Source organism: Schistocerca gregaria, chromosome 5 (genome assembly GCF_023897955.1).
Source record: "Schistocerca gregaria isolate iqSchGreg1 chromosome 5, iqSchGreg1.2, whole genome shotgun sequence".
Taxonomy (NCBI): Eukaryota; Metazoa; Arthropoda; class Insecta; order Orthoptera; family Acrididae; genus Schistocerca; species Schistocerca gregaria.
The window spans coordinates 276,230,671-276,249,394 of NC_064924.1; the positions used below are offsets into that span (position 1 = coordinate 276,230,671).

General features: G+C 44.7%; 1 protein-coding gene and 1 pseudogene across 2 annotated transcripts in view; both read right to left on the reverse strand.

Moving 5' to 3' along the window:
* Nucleotides 1-18,724, reverse strand: part of LOC126272472 (chondroadherin-like protein) — a 512,729-nt gene that overhangs the window by 59,829 nt on the left and 434,176 nt on the right. The window lies entirely within an intron of this gene.
* On the reverse strand, nt 7,831-7,948 carry LOC126274363 (5S ribosomal RNA; annotated as a pseudogene).

Genomic DNA, 18,724 nt, shown 5'->3' on the forward strand with positions numbered 1-18,724 from the left:
ATGTAGCGCTCCACATGCTACCTTTCGTAAACAGCAACTTCCGCGGTTAGTATACCTGACACGGTAAAGCGTCATGACAAGAAGTTCTTCCCTTTTTCAAAACTGGTTCAAATGGCTCCAAGCACTATGGGACTTAGCATCTGAGATGATCAGTCCGCTAGACTTAGATCTACTTAAATCTAACTAACCTAAGGACATCACACACATCCATGCCCTAGGCTGGTTCGAACCTGCTACCGTATCAGCAGCACGGTTTCGGTCACAGCGGCCGGCTCTTCCCTTTTTGGTTGTAACAAAATGGTTCAAATGGCTCTGAGCACTATGGGACTCAACTGCTGTGGTCATTAGTCCCCTAGAACTTAGAACTACTTAAACCTAGCTAACCTAAGGACATCACACACATCCATGCCCGAGGCAGGATTCGAACCTGCGACCGTAGCAGTCGCACGGTTCCGGACTGCGCGCCTAGAACCGCGAGACCACCGCGGCCGGCTTGGTTGTAACAATTTTTTTTAGGAGGAGAAAAGCTACTGGAGCTAGAGCGTCGCTTCTACTGACATCGTCGATGCAACGTTACATCGATATCCCCTTCTTTTGGAGGCCACTGTCGTTCTCTCCCGAGATATGCTGGAGAGAGGACGGCCTTCTCCTTCTCTTGACTGATGGAGACCAAACCGCAGTCACACGAACACCTGTCGATTACATAGGCGGATTTCTGTTATGACCCGACTTCCTGCCCACCTACGCTACTGTCACCGCAGCCGTCGTCACAGGTGCAGTGAACACAGCAGCAGAGTGCTGTTCCTTTTAACGGCCTCACTTCAGGCGTTGTGCGTATTAATATTAATGAGAGTAGAAGATTCTGTGACAATGCTGAGCTCTGTTTGGTGACGTGATGGATGTGAGAGGGTATTGTCTGTCAAGCTATCATTATGTGAATCTCAAAAAAACTTCTCGTGTTTCACCGTCTCCATTTTTTTAAGAGCTGGAAGAAGACAAGAACACACCAGCGTGAGTAGGACCGTGCCTAATAATGTTCTTTGGTGTCCAAAACAATTTTCACTGTGATCACAATATTATACTGTATAAATAAATTTAAGATCTCTATTGCTTCGTCTTTAGAAGGATTCCACCTATTTTGCCAAGGGTAAGTCCGAATGTACATTAAAACCTTTGGCGAGGCTGCTTCTGTGTATATTTATGCTGATACAGCGATTACGAAACCGGACTACACACTCGAAGAAGTGGAAGACAAATTGATTGTATTATCGGTAGAATCTCAACCATCTAAAGCTAAACCCCACAAAAATCAGAGTATGTGCTTCTCACCTAAGAAGCTAACAAGCTATTCAGGAAACTATAAATGAACTGGAGACAACAAGACCGAGGTCACTGCTGTGCACCAAAGTATCTTGGCGAAAAAGTAGTTAGAACCGTATCTTTGAAACAACCCTACCAGATTGTGAAACAAAAAGTGAGCGCAGGAAACAATTTATATGAAAAATAACGGCAGTAGTTAGGGCGCGCAGCCTCACTCCTTCGCACATCCGCCACTGCACTCTACTTGTCAGCTGCAGAACTTGCACCAGTGGTTTGGAAAAATTCTACCTACGCCAAACAGGTGGATGTAACTACTAATGAGACTGGACGAATTGTTTCGGGCTTTGGAAACCAAACTTTATTGAGAAAATTTATCCCATAGGAGGAATTACTCTACCCTATACGCTGAATTGCCAAAGAAGCTGGTATAGGCATGCGTATTCAAATACAGAAGTATCTAAACAGGCAGAATACGGCGCTGCCGTCGGTAACGCCTATATTAGACAAGTAAGTGGCGACTTTGTTAGATTGGTTATTTTTCCAACAATGACTGGTTAGCAAGATTTAAGTGAGTTTGAACGCAGTGTTATAAACGGCGCACGAGCGATGGGACACAGCATCTCCGTGGTAGCGATGAAGTGGGAATTTTCCTGTACGGCCATTTCACGAGTGTACCGTGAACATAAGGAATCCGGTAAAACATCAGATTTCCTACATCGCTGCGGCCGGAAAAACATCCTGCAAGAATGGGACCAACGACGACTGAAGAGAATCGTTCAACGTGACAGAAGTGCAGACTTTCCGCAAATTGCTGCAGATTTCAGTGCTGGACCATCAAGTGTCAACGTGCGAGCCTTTCAACGAAACATCATCGATATAGGCTTTCGAAGCCGACCGCTCACTCGTGAACTCTTGATGACTGCATGACACAAAGCTTTACGCCTCGCCTTGGCCCATCAACACCGACATTGGACTGTTGACGACTGGAAACACGATGCCTGGTCTCGTTTCAAATTATATCGAGCGGATGGACGTGTGCGGGTATGGAGACAAACTCATGAATCCGTGGACCCTGCTTATTAGCAGGGGATTATTCAATCTGTTGTAGGCTCTTTAGTGGTGTGGCGCGTGTGCAGTTGGAGTGATGTGGGACCACTCATACGTGTAGATACGACTGTGACGGGTGACACGTACTGAAGTATCCTGTCTGATCACCTGCATCCATTCATGCCCATTGTGCATTCCGATGGACTTGGGGCTATTCTAGCAGGACAACGCGACGCCCCACACGTCCAGAATTGCTACAGAGTGGCTCCAGGAACAGTCTTTTGAGTTTAAACACTTTCGGCGGCCACCAAACTCCCCAGACATGAACATTATTGGTCATATCTGGTCTGCTTTGCAACGTGCTGTTCTGGAGAGAACTTCACCCCCTCTTACTCTTACCGATTTCTGGACAGCCCTGCAGGATTCATGGTGTCAGTTCCCTCCAACACTACTTCAGACATTAGTCGAGTCCATGCCACGTCGTGTTGCGGCACTTCGCGTGTTCGCGGGGGGCCTACACGGTATGATGATGATGATGATGTTTGGTTTATGGGGCGCTCAACTGCGCTGTTATCAGCGCCCATACAAATTCCCAACCTTTGCTCAGTCCAGTGTCACAACGTTCATGAGTAATGATGAAATAATGAGGACAGCACAAACACCCAGTCATCTCAAGGCAGGTGAAAATCCCTGACCCCGTCGGGAATCGAACCCGGGACCCCGTGCTCGGGAAGCGAGAACGCGACCGCGAGACCACGAGCTGTACACGGTATGAGGCAGGTGTACCAGTCTCTTTGGCGCATCAGTGTGTCATCGCAAATAAAATCGAGCGGGATTAACGAAGTGCTGATCTACGCCATACTCTACACGAATATTAGATCTCGCCATCCAGACTTAGTTCTAGGAAGAGTACTTAAGACCAAGTGAGGCAATTACTAGTAATGCAGAAACCAGTAGAACGTAGCTGTAGCAAGAGCAAGTACCAGCCCCAGGATTGGAGCTGAAGGAGGCTTTCACTTCCAGATCTAGCTCGGAAGCCCCTTAACAGACTGAGGAACTGAATTTCAAGATGTCAGACCACTCTTGTTACATGAGGCAAAGTGATTGACGTCCTATTCTGCCAGAATCTGAACCTCTACCAGTCGGGATCTTATAATATGATGTGATAATGCTGTTTTTTGTAGCTACATACTGCTAAAACAAAATCTGAAATATGTTTTTCTTGTTACATTGCCTGACATGAAAGGTGAACCACCCAGTTGGGGAAGACAAAACGAAATGAAACTTCACGGGATGATAGTATGTGATATTATTTCAATGAATACAAAACTGTATCAAATCTACAAATAACTTTCCAATATGAGCCCACTAGTCAGTATACGTCGTATCGACTCTGGAGGTTGCTGGCAATGGCACTGGTACAGCCGGAGTTGACGTTCGATTGGGGACAGATCAAGAGTTCTTACAGGCTGGGAGAGTTCTTCAACATAAGTAGGCAGTTAATAAAGACACGCCGCGCGGGATTAGCCGAGCGGTCTTGGGCGCTGCAGTCATGGACTGTGCGGCTGGTCCCGACGGAGGTTCGAGTCCTCCCACGGGCATGGGTGTGTGTGTTCGTCCTTAGGATAATTTAGTTTAAGTAGTGTGTAAGCTTGCGGACTGATAACCTAAACAGTTAAGTCCCATAAGATTTCACACACACACACACACACACACACAGTAGAGACACGTGGCATTTACGGCGAGCATTGTCCTGTTGAAAAATTGCACCACAATACTGTCGCATGGGGGGTAACACATGTGGCTCGTGTTGTCCGTAGATCAACCATGCCTACACGGTAACACGGTAACACATGAGAACAGAGCATGTCCGTTACGAACTGCTGTGCTGTCAGGGTTTCCTTCGTCACTACCAGCTGTGACCTGACGTCAAACCCTATGGCTCCCCATAGAGACGCCAGGAATAACACCGCTGTGCCTCTCCAAGTCATTAGAAAAGTGGGAACCCCCACAGGTTGCCGACGGTTCTCATACGAACGAACTTGCAGCATGCTGCAGTTGTAAAATAGATCCACAACTTGTCTTATAATTCAAATAAATGGCTGTAGTTTGGTCATAACTTGTATTGACAAGTATCTTCTTTTATTTCTTGATGGTGACTATTTTCGGACATTGTCCGTTTTCAAACAATCCGCATCAAAATGGTTCAAATGTCTCTGAGTACTATGGGACTTAACATCTGCGGCCATCAGTCCCCTAGACTTAGAACTACTTAAACCTAACTAACCTATGGACATCACACACATCCATGCCCGAGGCAGGATTCGAACCTGCGACCGTAGCAGCAGCGCGGTTCCAGACTGAAGCGACCAGAACCGCTCGGTCACAGCAGCCGGCCATCCGTATCGTAAGTGTGACAAATGCAGGCGATAGCCTATGTCCAAAAGCTGCCCCTGCAGTAATGACAAAAGGCAATATGGCCGACTCAATAAAAGTAAATACACCACATAGGCGGACATTAGAGAACTCTAATGTCCGTCAGATATTGAGTGATCGCTGCGAAGGACACGGAGATGCAGATGTTAGATAGCCCATATATCCTACCAGGCCTCGTAACAACATAACCATGAACAACACTCATCTACATGTACATCACACTCCGCAAGAAACCTAATGGTGTGTGGCGGAGGGTCCTTACCATACCACTATCTGATCCGTCCAACCCTGTTCCACTCGCGAATAGTTCGTGGGAATAATGATTTTCGGTAAGCCTCTGTATTAGCTCTAATTTCTCGAATTTTCTCCTCGTGGTCAGTACGCGAGATGTATGTGAGGGGAAGTAATATGTTGTCCGACTCCTCCTGGAAAGTGCTGTCCAGAAATTTCAATAGTAAATCTCTCCGTGATGCATAACGCCTCTCTTGTAACGTCTGCCAGTGGAGTGTGTTAAGCATTTCCGTAACGCTCTCTCGCCAGATAAACGATCCCGTGACGAAACGCGCCGCTCTTCGTTGGATCTTCTTTATATCCTCCATTAGTCCTACCTGATAGGGATCCCTGACAGATGAACAATACTCAAGAATCGGGCGAACAAGTGCCTTATAAGCCACTTCTTTCGCGGATGAGTTACATTTCCTTAAGATTCTTCCGATGCATCTGAGTCTGGCGTCTGCTTTTCCCATTATCTGTTTTATGTGGTCATTCCACCTAAGTCGCTCTGGATAGTTACGCCTAGATATTTTACGGCAGACGCTGTCTCTAGCTGTTTATCATCAATAGTGTAGCTGTACAGTAGTGGATTTCTTTTCGTATGTATGCGCAATATGTTACCTTTATTTAGGTTCAGGGTCAACTGCCAGAGTCTGCACCATTCATCAATTCTCTGCAGGTCGTTCTGCAAATTCGTACTATTTTCTGGTGTTACTACTTTGGTATAGACAACTGCTTCATCTGCGAATAGCCTTAAAGAGCATCCGACGCCTTCTACTAGATCATTTACATGTATTGTAAACAGCAACGGACCTATTACACTTCCCTGTGGTACTCCAGATACTACCTTTACATCTGTCGATTTAGCTCCGATTTAGTTCCACTCTGGTGGTCATTCCACCTGTCACAACGAGGTAGAGCGGTGGTTAGCCCATTGGACTCCTACGTCGGTTCTAACCTACGTCCGACCAACCAGATTTAGGATTTCCGTGATTTCCCTAAATCGCTCCAGGCAAATGTAGGGATGGTTCTTTTGAAAGGGTACGTCCGATTTCCGTCTCCGTCCTTTACTGAGCTTCTGCTCTGTATCTAATTACCTCGTTCTCAATGAGACATTAAACACTATTCTCCTCCTCCCTCTACCGGTCACAGAAAACTGCAACTCAAATCATTACATACCCGCCATGGTGTGAGCGTTGCCAGATTTCAGTTTTTTTTTTTTTTTTTTTTTTTTTTTTTTTTTTTTTTGTATTCGAAGAATGTAATGTGAGCTCTGTATTTTCGTCTGATATGTCTTACTTCATATCTATACTTTGGACATCTTTCAAATGATTATCTTCAATAATCGATATGTCACGCCACAGACGTTCTGAGTACAAGCATTACAATCTTTGGTTTCCAGTAGCATTGGCGTTGCGGTAGCATTCTGTAAGAAGTGAGTGAGGGCGTCAGACGTCGGTCGCGCTACTGGCCGCTTTGGGAAAAGCATGCAGAAACACAGAAAGAAAGACAAAGGGGCTGAATTTATGAAATATGATTTGGTGAAGTTTATCTGAGACGTGTGAAGATTTTCAGGCGATGTCGTTGCTGGTTTGCATACCTGCGCATAATTTTGGAAAACGGAAAGTTTAAGTGAGATTTTTCTTTACAGATACGGGTTAGTACTTTCATTGCTCAGGTGTGATTAAGTCAAGTTACCAGTTTATGTGGCTTGCACTTACAAGTCATAGATTTACCACTCCTTTACCATATAACTAATTAATTTGATGCCAGAGCCATATTTGTAATGAAGTGCATTTTGTAAAGACGGTTGTATATGTTAAGGATGGTATCAGAGTTTTAGTATAGTTTTTGAACGCTAAACTCTTTACTTATTCAGTCCTTCACCATATCATCACGAGTTTTATATTTTGATTGTATGTATCGCCGCACTATACTGAGCGGAACACAGACGCACAAAAGTAAAACTGGAGATTTATTTGCTTAGCGTAGTTGCAGTGCGCCATCCAGGGATTTTCTATTATTTAGCTGGTTTGCCACTGTGTTGTATTTATATGTTCAGCATTTCGAACAGTACTGAGTTGGCGTTGCCACAGGAACGCCTCACAAATTTTTTAGGGCCCGTTTTACATCACATTCACGTCACTAAGGTCATTCATAGACAGGTGTTGCATTTCAAAATTAATGCCATGTTCAGATTACGTTAAGCTGAGTTTAAATGGCGTTTCCTGTCAGCCATTCTCATTCTTACAGAGTAGTGCTACATTTGTGTCTCTGTCATCCGGCGTTTAGAATTTTATTCAGTCAGTTGCTTACGTAGAATCAAGGGGCCTATTTTGGTGAACATTTTTGGTCATTCTCTCTTTCAAAATTCATTTCGTAACTTCATGAAGTTTTTTCATTTTATTAATTTTGTGTGTTGAAATTGCAATTCACATACTGTGACGTCACACACTGTAACACTGTCTTCTGCACCTCACAATACAGAGTTTCACGGGACATAGCCCCCTCCCGTCCTCTTTGACCATCTTCTCCTCCCTCCTCTCTATGTCCTTTTCCGTCTGAATCTTCAGTAGCTCTCTGTCCAAACAGACCTCGAAAGGCCCAACGGTACCGACCGGCCGCCGTGTCATCCTTAGCCTACAGGCGTCACTGGATGCGGATACGGAGGGGCATGCGATCAGCACACCGCTCTCCCGGCCGTATGTCGGATTACGAGACCGAAGCCTCTACAAGGGCTGAGTGCACCCCGCTTGCCAACAGCGCTGGGCAGACCTAATGGTCACCCATCCAAGTGCTAGCCCAGCCCGACAGCGCTTAACTTCGGTGATCTCACGGGAACCGGTGTTACCACTGCGGTAAGGTCGTTGGCTCAAAAAATTGAAGTTAATCCCATATACATTTGTATATGTGATATATTACAAAATTACGTGACCTATGTCCATCTCAATGTTCCTACGAGTATCGTGTAAAACATGGAAGTAAATGAGTCAAGAGCTTTCCGAGATTTATGGTAACAGCACTTCCCAATATATATATAGCCTATCTGCTTATGTCCGTCCGAATGTTAGAGCATCGTGTAAAAATTTGAAGTCCATCGTTCAAGAACTTTTAAAGATTTGTGATAACTATCCCTCCCCTTTATATATTACATGTATGTTTATGTCTTATGCATATTACAAAAATATATTGCCTATGCCAGTCCGAACGTTCTCTACAGTATCGTGTAAAAAATTCTTAATAAATCAGTCGAGACCTCTTGGAGATTTTCGGTAATGCGTTTTCCTTTGTATATTACATATGTGTTTATGTATTGTTTATGTAAATTTCAAACTGATTTATTTGTCACACACACACACACACACACACGAATAAAAATAATTTAAAAAAAAATAATCGACCTAATTGATCGAGTTGTTCTTAGGCGATGATCTTTCGTTCACGCAGCAATCGATTTTTATTTGTATAGATTTGGTAAACGTTAAATGAAACACAGTTTCAGATAGTTTTGGCGATTCGTTCTTGTGAGATAGTGTTTTTGTAATTACAGCACTTGGATTGTTCAACATTATAACAAAGAAACACATGAAATTAAAGATAAGAAACCAGTTCAGTCCAATACAGAGTTATAGTTCACAATATTCAATATATTATTTATTTTTGTACAAAAAAATTGCAACGTATACGAAGGTACGCTGACATCCGACGACGACTTCTAGGCGCTTCGTTTATGACAGACAAGGAATTATTTTTTATATATTATTAATATAATTATAGGTGCATTATTAATATGCACATCTTTATGTAATATCAGTTTTGTGTGTAGCTGGACTTGGAAATAAACAAATAAATTTAAAGCTGAGTGTTGGGAGCAGTAGTTCGTTGCAGGCAAGTAAAGCCAGAGCCTCGGCACAGGGAAGCGTGGAGAGCGCTGCGTTCTGTTTGTCCAGCCAACACAGAGGACGAGGCGTCCGCGTTGGTGCCGCCCACGTGCCCTGTGGGCGCCGCCGCCCACGTTGTCCCACATTCCTTAGCCGGCCGGCTCGCCGAAGGCCCACCAGCGCAGACCTCGGAACCGGTCATCCGAACTGTTACAACCATCCCACTCCTTATCAGGTGGCTGAGCACTCCCACCGTAACGAGATCCATTCACTCTGTCCCTCGATAGCATCACTGTCTCATTTCCGAACAACTACATTAACATATATACTCCACAAGCCACTAGACACTGCATCGCGTCCGTACATCGTACCAACGTCATCGATTTTGTTTCTTACCCCATTCACACAGGGAGCGAGGGAAAAATGACTGCCTATATCCAGGTGACGTCATGGGGTACACCTAATATCGTGTCGAACCTTCATTTGTCCGGCTGAGTGCAGCAGCTCAACCTGGCAGGGACTCCACAAGTCGTTCGACGTCCCCAGCAGAAATACTGACCCATGCTACAACTATAGCCGTCCATGATTTTGAGAAAGTGCTGCTGTTTCAGAATTTTTGCATGAAGTTACCTCTGGCTTATATCCCATGCCGGGAAATCTGGGTGACCAAACCATTCTCTCGAATTGTCCAGAATGTGCTTCAAACCAGTCGCGAATAGAAGGCTATATGGAAAGCTGAATTGCGTAATAGGAGATGAACAATTTGGTTTCAGCCGAGGAGTGGGAACTAGAGATGCCATTGAGCTGCTGAGAGTGATAGGGAAGAGGTACACAGAGAAGAAAAGAAAGGTGTATGTTGTGTTCATTGATCTTGAGAAGGCTTTTGACTGTGTCAGATGGGACAAACGATGGAAATACTAAGGAAACATCGAGCTGACTGGAGGGATAGACGGCTAATTAGAAATTTATATTTGAACCAAAGAGCAAGTGTAAGAATAGGAGGTGTGATAAGTGAAGAAATTGAACTGTGGAGAAGTGTAAGACAAGGCTGTTGTTTATCACCAACACTGTTCAATATATATCTGGAGGAAATTATTAGTAAAATTTTTGATGGAAGGAGAAGAGTTTGTATAGGGGGACGGAAAGTGGAGTGTATAAGATTTGCAGACGACGTGGTTGTGATGGCAGACAGTGGAAGAGAGACGGAACAAATGTTAGATGATTTAAACACAAAATTATGAGAATATGGAATGAAGATTAACATGAAGAAAACGAAAAGCATGGTAATTGGAAGAAAGGGGAGGAAATACCGTATGAAAATAACAGGAGAGGGAATAGAGCAAGTGAATAACTTCAGTTACTTGGGAAATGTAATAATGGATGATATGTATTTCTCAACAGAAATTAGAAAAAGAATTACGATGGAAAAAGAAGGATTCAAGAGGAAACATATATTACTTTGTGGACCACTAAACAAAGATCTGAGGAAAAGACTTGCCAAATGTTACATCTGGAGCGTTGCACTATATGGTGCGGAGACCTGGACATTGAGAAAGGAAGATGAGAGAAGATTGGAGGCACTAGAGACGTGGATATGGAGAAGAATGGAAACAGTGTAAAGGGAAGATCGAGTAAGGAATGAAGAAGTATTGAGAAGAGTTGGAGAAGAAAGAAACATCCTGAAAGTCATCAGAAAGAGAAAACGGAACTGGATTGGACATTGTTTGAGGAGGGACTGTTTATTGAAGGAAGGAATAGAAGGAATGGTGGAGGGAAAAAGAGGAAGAGGAAAAAGAAAATGTCAAATGCTGGACAATATCAAAGCAGACAAATTTTCAGAAATGAAAAGACTTGCTATGGACAGACAAAAGTGGAAGAGGCATAACCAAAGACAAGACCTGCCGTAAGGCAGAACACCATACTACTACTACTACTACGTGAACAATAATTGTGGCCCTTTTAACATGGCGCATTTTAATTTAAAAAAATCCATCTTTGTTTGGGAACGTGAAGTCCATGAGCAGCTGCAAGTGGGCTCCAAGTGGCCGAACACAAACGTTTCCAGTAAATGGTCGGTTCAGTTGAACCAGAGGAATCCACTCCATGTAAACAGAGCCCAAATCATTATGGAGCCATCACCAGCTTGCGCAGTGGCTTGTTGACAACTTAGGTCCATGTCTTCGTGCGGTCTACCTTCAGCTCTTACCAAGTGAAATCGGAAGTAGGTTACAGTACGCTTGTTCGCCCACTGCTTGAATACTGCTCAGCAGTGTGGGGTCCGTACCAGATAGGGTTGATAGAAGGGATAGAGAAGATCCAACGGAGAGCAGCGCGCTTCGTTACATGATCATTTACTAATCGCGAAAGCGTTACGGAGATGATAGATAAACTCCAGTGGAAGACTCTGCAGGAGAGACGCTCTGTAGCTCGGTACGGGCTTTTGTTGAAGTTTCGAGAACATACATTCACCGAAGAGTCAAGCAGTATATTGCGCCCTCCTACGTATATCTCGCGAAGAGACCATGAGGATAAAATCAGAGAGATTAGAGCCCACACAGAAGCATACCGACAATCCTTTTTTCCACGAACAATACGAGACTGGAATAGAAGGGAGAACCGATGGAGGTGCTCAGGGTACCCTCCGCCACACACCGTCAGGTGGTTTGCGGAGTATGGATGTAGATGTAGACGTAGACCACGGATTTCCTATCATTTAAGGTCCAACCGATATCCCCACGAGCCCAGGAGAGGCGCTGCAGGTGCTGTTAGCAAAGGAACTCGCGTCTGTTGTCTGCTGCCATAGCTCATTAGCGCCAAATTTCGCCGCACTGTCCTAACGGATACGTTCGTCGAACGTTCTACATTGATTTCTGCGGTTATTTCACTCAGTGTTCCTTGTGCGTTGGCACTCACAACTCTGCATAAACGGTGTAGTCTGGAAGCGCGCGTCCGCTACCGTCGCAGGTTCGAATCCTGCCTCGGGCACGGATGTGTGTGATGTCCTTAGGTTAGTTAGGTTTAAGTAGTTCTAAGTTTTAGGGGACTGATGACCTCAGAAGTTAAGTCCTATAGCGCTCAGAGCCATGTTTTTGCAGATTCTCTAAGCCGCAATACGCACATATAAAGTCGGAAATTACGAGTCAGAGCTGCGTGCACGTGCAGTTACGAGTTATTTTAATGTTTGCGTAGAGAGAGAGATCGTATGGCATTGATAGCCGGGAGTCCATACCTGAGGAATTCCGACCGCCGAAATGCCAGTGTTTCCAGTTGACGACACACTGGAACGCAGGGGGAAACCTCATGGGGAAGGGTGGGGGGGAATGGGGGAGAGAAGGGTGGTAAATCGCTGAAAACTTGACCAATAGATGGCGCTGTAAGCTTCAGCATATGCACACCATAGCAACAGAGGTGTGGCACGTGGTTGTTCCTCAATTTGCGTCCTAGACGCAGAACGTATCTCCACGAACGGATCGCACACTGCTGGTACGGCTCTTTTTCAGGAACGGTGGCTGTGCTCCAGTAGGCCTGCAGGCGTGCTGGACACTCAAGGGGATGAAGAAGAGCATTGATCAGATGTCTATAAGGGTCTGAAGGAAATGATTAAAAATTCAAAAAGACAGGTTCTTTTGAAGCCCAATGTGGCAGAGGGAGGAAAGCAATTGGTTCGACATCTGTCGAAGATGTGGCCACAGCAAGCAGGAGAGGTCGAACGACGATGTGCTCAGATGCAGTGCTCGTGGAATTGCCCGACCTCTGAACATGTCTCCGAGCACAGTGCATAAAATCCTACGAAACAACCTGCATTGCTATCCATACAAAAACATCTATGTTCAGGAGTTGTTTCGTGCTGACCTACCAGCAAGCATATTTTCGCTCTGGAGTTTCTTTCTTGAGTGGATATGGGCAATGAATGGCCGTGGAACATCCTGTGCACAGACGAAGTTCATTTCCGTTTCAACGTCACGTCAGTATGCAGAATATGTGCAACGGAAAATCCGCACGTACATCAGCTGTCAGCTCTTCATTCTTCAAAGGTAACTGTGTTGTGCAGAAGACAGAGACGTTTATAGTACGGCCGTATTTTTTCGAGGAGATGAGTCGTGTGGGTCCTCTTATCTGTAACATCACCGGTAAACGCTATGAGAGTCTTCTCCGCACAATCGTCGTTCCAATCCTTTAACAGTTTGTTGGTGTTATCTGAACGGTGTTTTATTCAGTGCTGCAACTACGAACGTAGTTAAATTCCAGGCACGCATTGCGCAATGCATTCTGAACGTGATCCTCAAGACAACCCGATCTGTTGTGTAACATGCAGTTTCTCGATTCCAAATTGTGGCAGAAAACGGTGGACAGCACATTGAACATGTCTTGCGCCAGTCTCACGACAATTAGAGACCGATGTCATACTGCTTTTTATGCGGTTTTTTGCTCCAGGACAATTAAAATCTGATGTTATTTTGTGTTCTATGCGGATGTTGGCCCCAGGAAAATGAAAAAGGTATACAATTTTGCTTTTCATGCGGTTATTGGACTCAGGGCAATTAAAGACCGATTTTTCCCACCCGATGTGGTACGATCTTGCCTTGGTGGTTGAGCTTAACGGTGCCACAACTGTTGACCACCGAATTTATGCAGTCATGCACACTGAGCAGTACAAATGATGTAATGTGCAACTCAAACCACAGCAGTAATATTGAAATACATTCGTCATTTGTAGCCAGCCCTATTTACGTTAAGACCCAATCTCCTGGTAAAATTTTCGTTAAACTTTTTCAGATTATCCTGTTTAAATTTGGTGTCGCTCTGAGAAGTCGTTCTCTTTCTACAGCGTTTTGAAACTGGAACTTTAATTATGGATGCTACGGTCGCAGGTTCGAATCCTGCCTCGGGCATGGATGTGTGTGATGTCCTTAGGTTAGTTAGGTTTAAGTAGTTCTAAGTTCTAGGGGACTGATGACCACAGATGTTAAGTCCCATAGTGCTCAGAGCCATTTGAACCATTTAATTATGGACACCCTGTATGCTTATGAAACTGTGGATTATAAATTATTTCTTGGGTCAAATTTTTGCTCAAAAGGGGCATATGTTCCGAGCATTTTACTATAATCACACGTTCTGAAGCACTTAGTTCAGTTACAAAAGAGGGTAGGGGCTTACAACATACAGGCTGCAAGAAATAATCTATATGTAAGAAGATGTCGATGTAAACTGAAGAACCAAAGAAACAGGTACACCTGCCTAATATAGTGTAGGCACCCGCGAGTACACAGAAGTATCACACACGACGTGGCGTTGACTCGACTAATGTCTGAAATAGAGCTTGAGGGAAGTGACACCATGAATCCTGCGGAGCTGTCCAGAGATCCGTAAGAGTACGAGAGGGTGGAGATATCTTCTGAACAGCACGTTGCCCAGATATGCTCAATAATGTTCATGTTCGGCGAGTTTGGTGGTCAGCGAAAGTATTCAAACTGAGAAGAGGGTTCCTGGAGTCACTCTGCAGTAATTCCGGACGTGTGGGGTTTCGCATGGTCCTGCCGGAATAGCTTAAATCCGTCGGAATGCACAATGTAGATGAATGGATCCATTTGATCAGACAGGATGCTCACCTATTCAAAAATGCTCAAATGTGTGTGAAATCTTATGGGACTTAACTGCTAAGGTCAACAGTCCCTAAGCTTACACACTGCTTAACCTAAATTATCCTATGAACAAATACACACACCCATGCCCGAGGAAGGACTCGAACCTCCGCCAGGACAAGCCGCACAGTCCATGACTGCAGCGCCTTACTCCGCTCGGCCAATCCCGCCCGGCAGACACTTGTTGTTTTATATAGTCGTTGCCGACTGCAGCGCCGTATTCTGCTTGTTCACATTTCTCTGTGTTTGAATACCCCTGCCTACACCAGTTTCTTTGGCGTTTCAGTGTCGAATGTCTTGTGTGAAAATCACTTCGAGCACCAACTCGTTTAATAACCGCTATGTGATGAATATCTCCACAAAGTTTGATAAATATGAGACTGGTGCCCCATGCGCGATAGCACTTTCCGTTTCCGTCAACGCACCTTTCAGACTTTCCCGGAGCACCTGTGCTGAGAACAGGTTTCAACGTGCCCGGTCGAGTATCTTAAACCCTAGAAGCGCCACGTCTCGGCGTTTTCCAGTTCTTTTTTTTTTCCTGTTAGGAGATGAATGGGAGCGCGCGGCTATCGGCGAGCATCGCCGGCGGCAGGAGGCGGCGCTTCCGGCGGCGCGCAGGTTCACAGCCCGCCGGCCCGGCGTGGCAGCTGAGGCCCCGGGCCGCCTGTTTGCTTACGACTTCCGGCGTCGGCCACTGGCGCGTGGCGGATCGACGGCACGTAAAGCCACTTTATGTTTCCGCGCCCGCGAGATCCCGCCGGGCCGCACTGGTCCTAATGGAGATAACGACGCCTGAAACGATTTGGGCCCCTCCCGCGAGATATGAGCAAAAAAGAGGAAGGCGGCCGGGGAGCAACGAGGCGGAACGGCGGCGCCGGCTGGGAGGTCTGGCCAGTGTCTGCACCAGGGCAGGGCACAGTCGCATCAGTCGGTTCCGCCTCTGTGGTCGCCGGCCGCCATTAAGACGTCGCCTACACGACCCTGCTGCTCCCCTAATGACGGCCGTGCTGCTCAAAAGCCAGATATCTGGTGTGCGCATGTCCTCAATAGCAAACATAATCAGCGCCTATACAGTGTTATTTAAAGACAAATGTGCCTGTAGCAATTAAAAGTCATACCCTCAAAGTATCCATAATAACACCCTCAGTCACAAAATTTCGTGCTTCATTAGATCACAAGATGCATTTCCGATCCTATGAAGCCATCGTCATTTATAAATCGTTTTAATACACTACTGGCCATTAAAATTGCTGCACCGAGAAGAAATGCAGATGATAAACGGGTATTCATTGGACAAATATAATATACTAGAACTGACGTGTGATTACATTTTCACGCTATTTGCGTGCATAGATCCTGAGAAATCAGTATCCAGAACAACCACCTCTGGCTGTAATAACGGCCTTGATATGTCTGGGCATTGAGTCAAACAGAGCTTGAATGGCGTGTACAGGTACAGCTTCCCATGCAGCTTCAACACGATACCACAGTACACCAAGAGTAGTGACTGGCGTATTGTGACGAGCCAGTTGCTCGGCTGCCATTGACCAGACGTTTTCAGTTGCTGAGAGATCTGGAGAATGCGCTGGCCAGGGCAGCAGTCGAACATTTTCTGTATGCACAAAGGCCCGTATAGGATCTGCAACATGCGATCGTGCATTATCCTGCTGAAATGTAGGGTTTCGCAGGGATCGAATGAAGGGTAGAGCCACGGGTCGTAACACATCTGAACTGTAACGTCCACTGTTCAAAGTACCGTCAATGCGAACAACAGGTGACCGAGACATGTAACCAATGGCACCCCATACCGTCACGCCGGGCGAATACACGCTATCAATGTACGTTCACCGCGATGTCGCCAAACACGGATGCAACCATCATGATGCTGTAAACAGAACATGCATTCATCCCAAAAATGATATTTTTCCATTCGTGCACCCAGGTTCGACGTTGAGTACACCATCGCAGGCGCTCCTGTCTGTGATGCAGTGTCATGGGTAACCGCAGCCATGGTCGCGAAGCTGATAGTCCATGCTGCTGCAAACGTCGTCGAACTGTTCGTGCAGATGGTTGTTGTCTTGCAAACGTCCCCATCTGTTGACGTGGGTGCACGATCCGTTACAGCCATGCGGATAAGATGCCTGTCATCTCGACTGCTAGTGATAAGAGGCCGTTGGGATCTAGCACGGCGTTCTGTATTACCCTCCTGAACCCACCGATTCCATATTCTGCTAACACTCATTGGATCTCGACCAACGCGAGCAGCAATGTCGCGATACGATAAACCGCAATAGCGACAGGCTACATTCGGACCTTTATCAAAGTCGGAAACGTGATGGTACGCATTTCTCCTCCTTACACGAGGCATCACAACAACGTTTCACCAGGAAACGCCGGTCATCTGCTGTTTGTGTATGAGAAACAGGTTGGAAACTTTCCGCATGTCAGCACGTTGAAGGTGTCGCCACCGGTGCCAACCTTGTGTGAATGCTCTGAAAAGTTAAAAGCTAGTCATTTGCATATCACAGCATCTTCTTTCGGTCGGTTAAATTTCGCGTCTGTAGGACGTCATCTTCGTGGTGTAGCAATTTTAATGGCCAGTAGTGTACTTTATTCACTTCCACTCAGAGTTATAAAACTACCGTAGGCTGCGGAAGACTATCCTAAGTAACTGTAGACTACGGCTGTTTTCTTAGTAACTTTGGTCAGTTAAGTCGTACCTGCGTTACTTGTACATTGTGTGTGTTGCATACCTCTCGGGCGTTACCTCATAACGATCGCTTTCTTGTGTATGCTGTCAGTGTCTTACTTTTCTCCTAAAAACTAGAAGCGATAAACCGTTTAGAAACTGAGAGAGGATATATAAAGGGCCAAGTAACTTACTGAACATTTTTGTTCTACATAATTATCGTCCTGGCAGTTACTCAAAAGCAAACAGTATTTATAGCAAATCTAATATTGTCAATTCAGGTTTTATTCGAATATTATTGATTTATAGCGTGAAACAGAGGTATGTTGCAGTAAAAATAAAGAAAACAATATAGATTTATCACACATCGCTACAAAACACAATTTCGTCAACAAAATGGTAAAATAATAAAAAAGAGCAAAAGAAAAATATGTCAAACATCGTTTAAATACATCGTCGAACTTAATATAAAACATGTTCCTGTTATTCGTGAGCAACTTTGGTCTTTATCTATAAGTACGAGAAACTCTTGCTTTTCTTCATGATGAAGAATGTTCTACTGAGCACAAAATAACAACTATAGTTACATATATGTATTATACATACATTTTTATGTTTGTGCTTATAAACTGCACTTGCACCAAAAGTAATTGCTTTGACTACATAAAAGCACAGAAGTTGCGTGATCAATTAATTTTTATTACTTATAAAGTGTAATTTATATTCTGTGAGGATATAAACTACACAGTGGGCCGATACTGAATGACGTGAGATTCCATTACGTGCAAAACAAACAACTAAACATACAACAAAAAAACAAAGAGAAGTCGTCGGCTCTCACTTCCTCTCTTACACATTCATTTGTGTTTCTTTCACTCTATCTAATGTACCAAAACTACTGAACCATAGTTTTGGTGTGGCGCAGCCCTACTTCTGCTCTTAAACGAGGTGGTGGGAAATGATATGTTCCTCTTAAGATAAGGTTAGTTGTTAAGTTTCGAAATTTGTGAATCAAATAACGTAAAATACAGTGAGAAACAATGAAACCTTACCTAAAGATCCAGGAAGAACATTTTTACGCTTTAGTACCAGCAAATGTTGATTTATTCATTGTGTTATTAACTCAATATGACATCAGCGAAGGCGCATACTTGCGTGTATACTGCAATATGAGATGAACAAAGATGCTGTTTATTATTATTAACTAGTGTAGCCTCGTCTTCGGTGTCGCTATGGGAGCGATACGGAGAGCACTATAATACGTTCATAGATTCAGCACTTAAAATTCATTCTGGAAGCTTTCTAAGTGGATTTTCTCCGAACACTTTCCACTTATCTTCCAGAGTCTGCCAGTTCAGTTCTTTCGACATCTCCCGTGGGGAGGATAACCATTCTTGCTGCCCTTCTCTGGGTACGTTAAATATTCCTTGCTACTT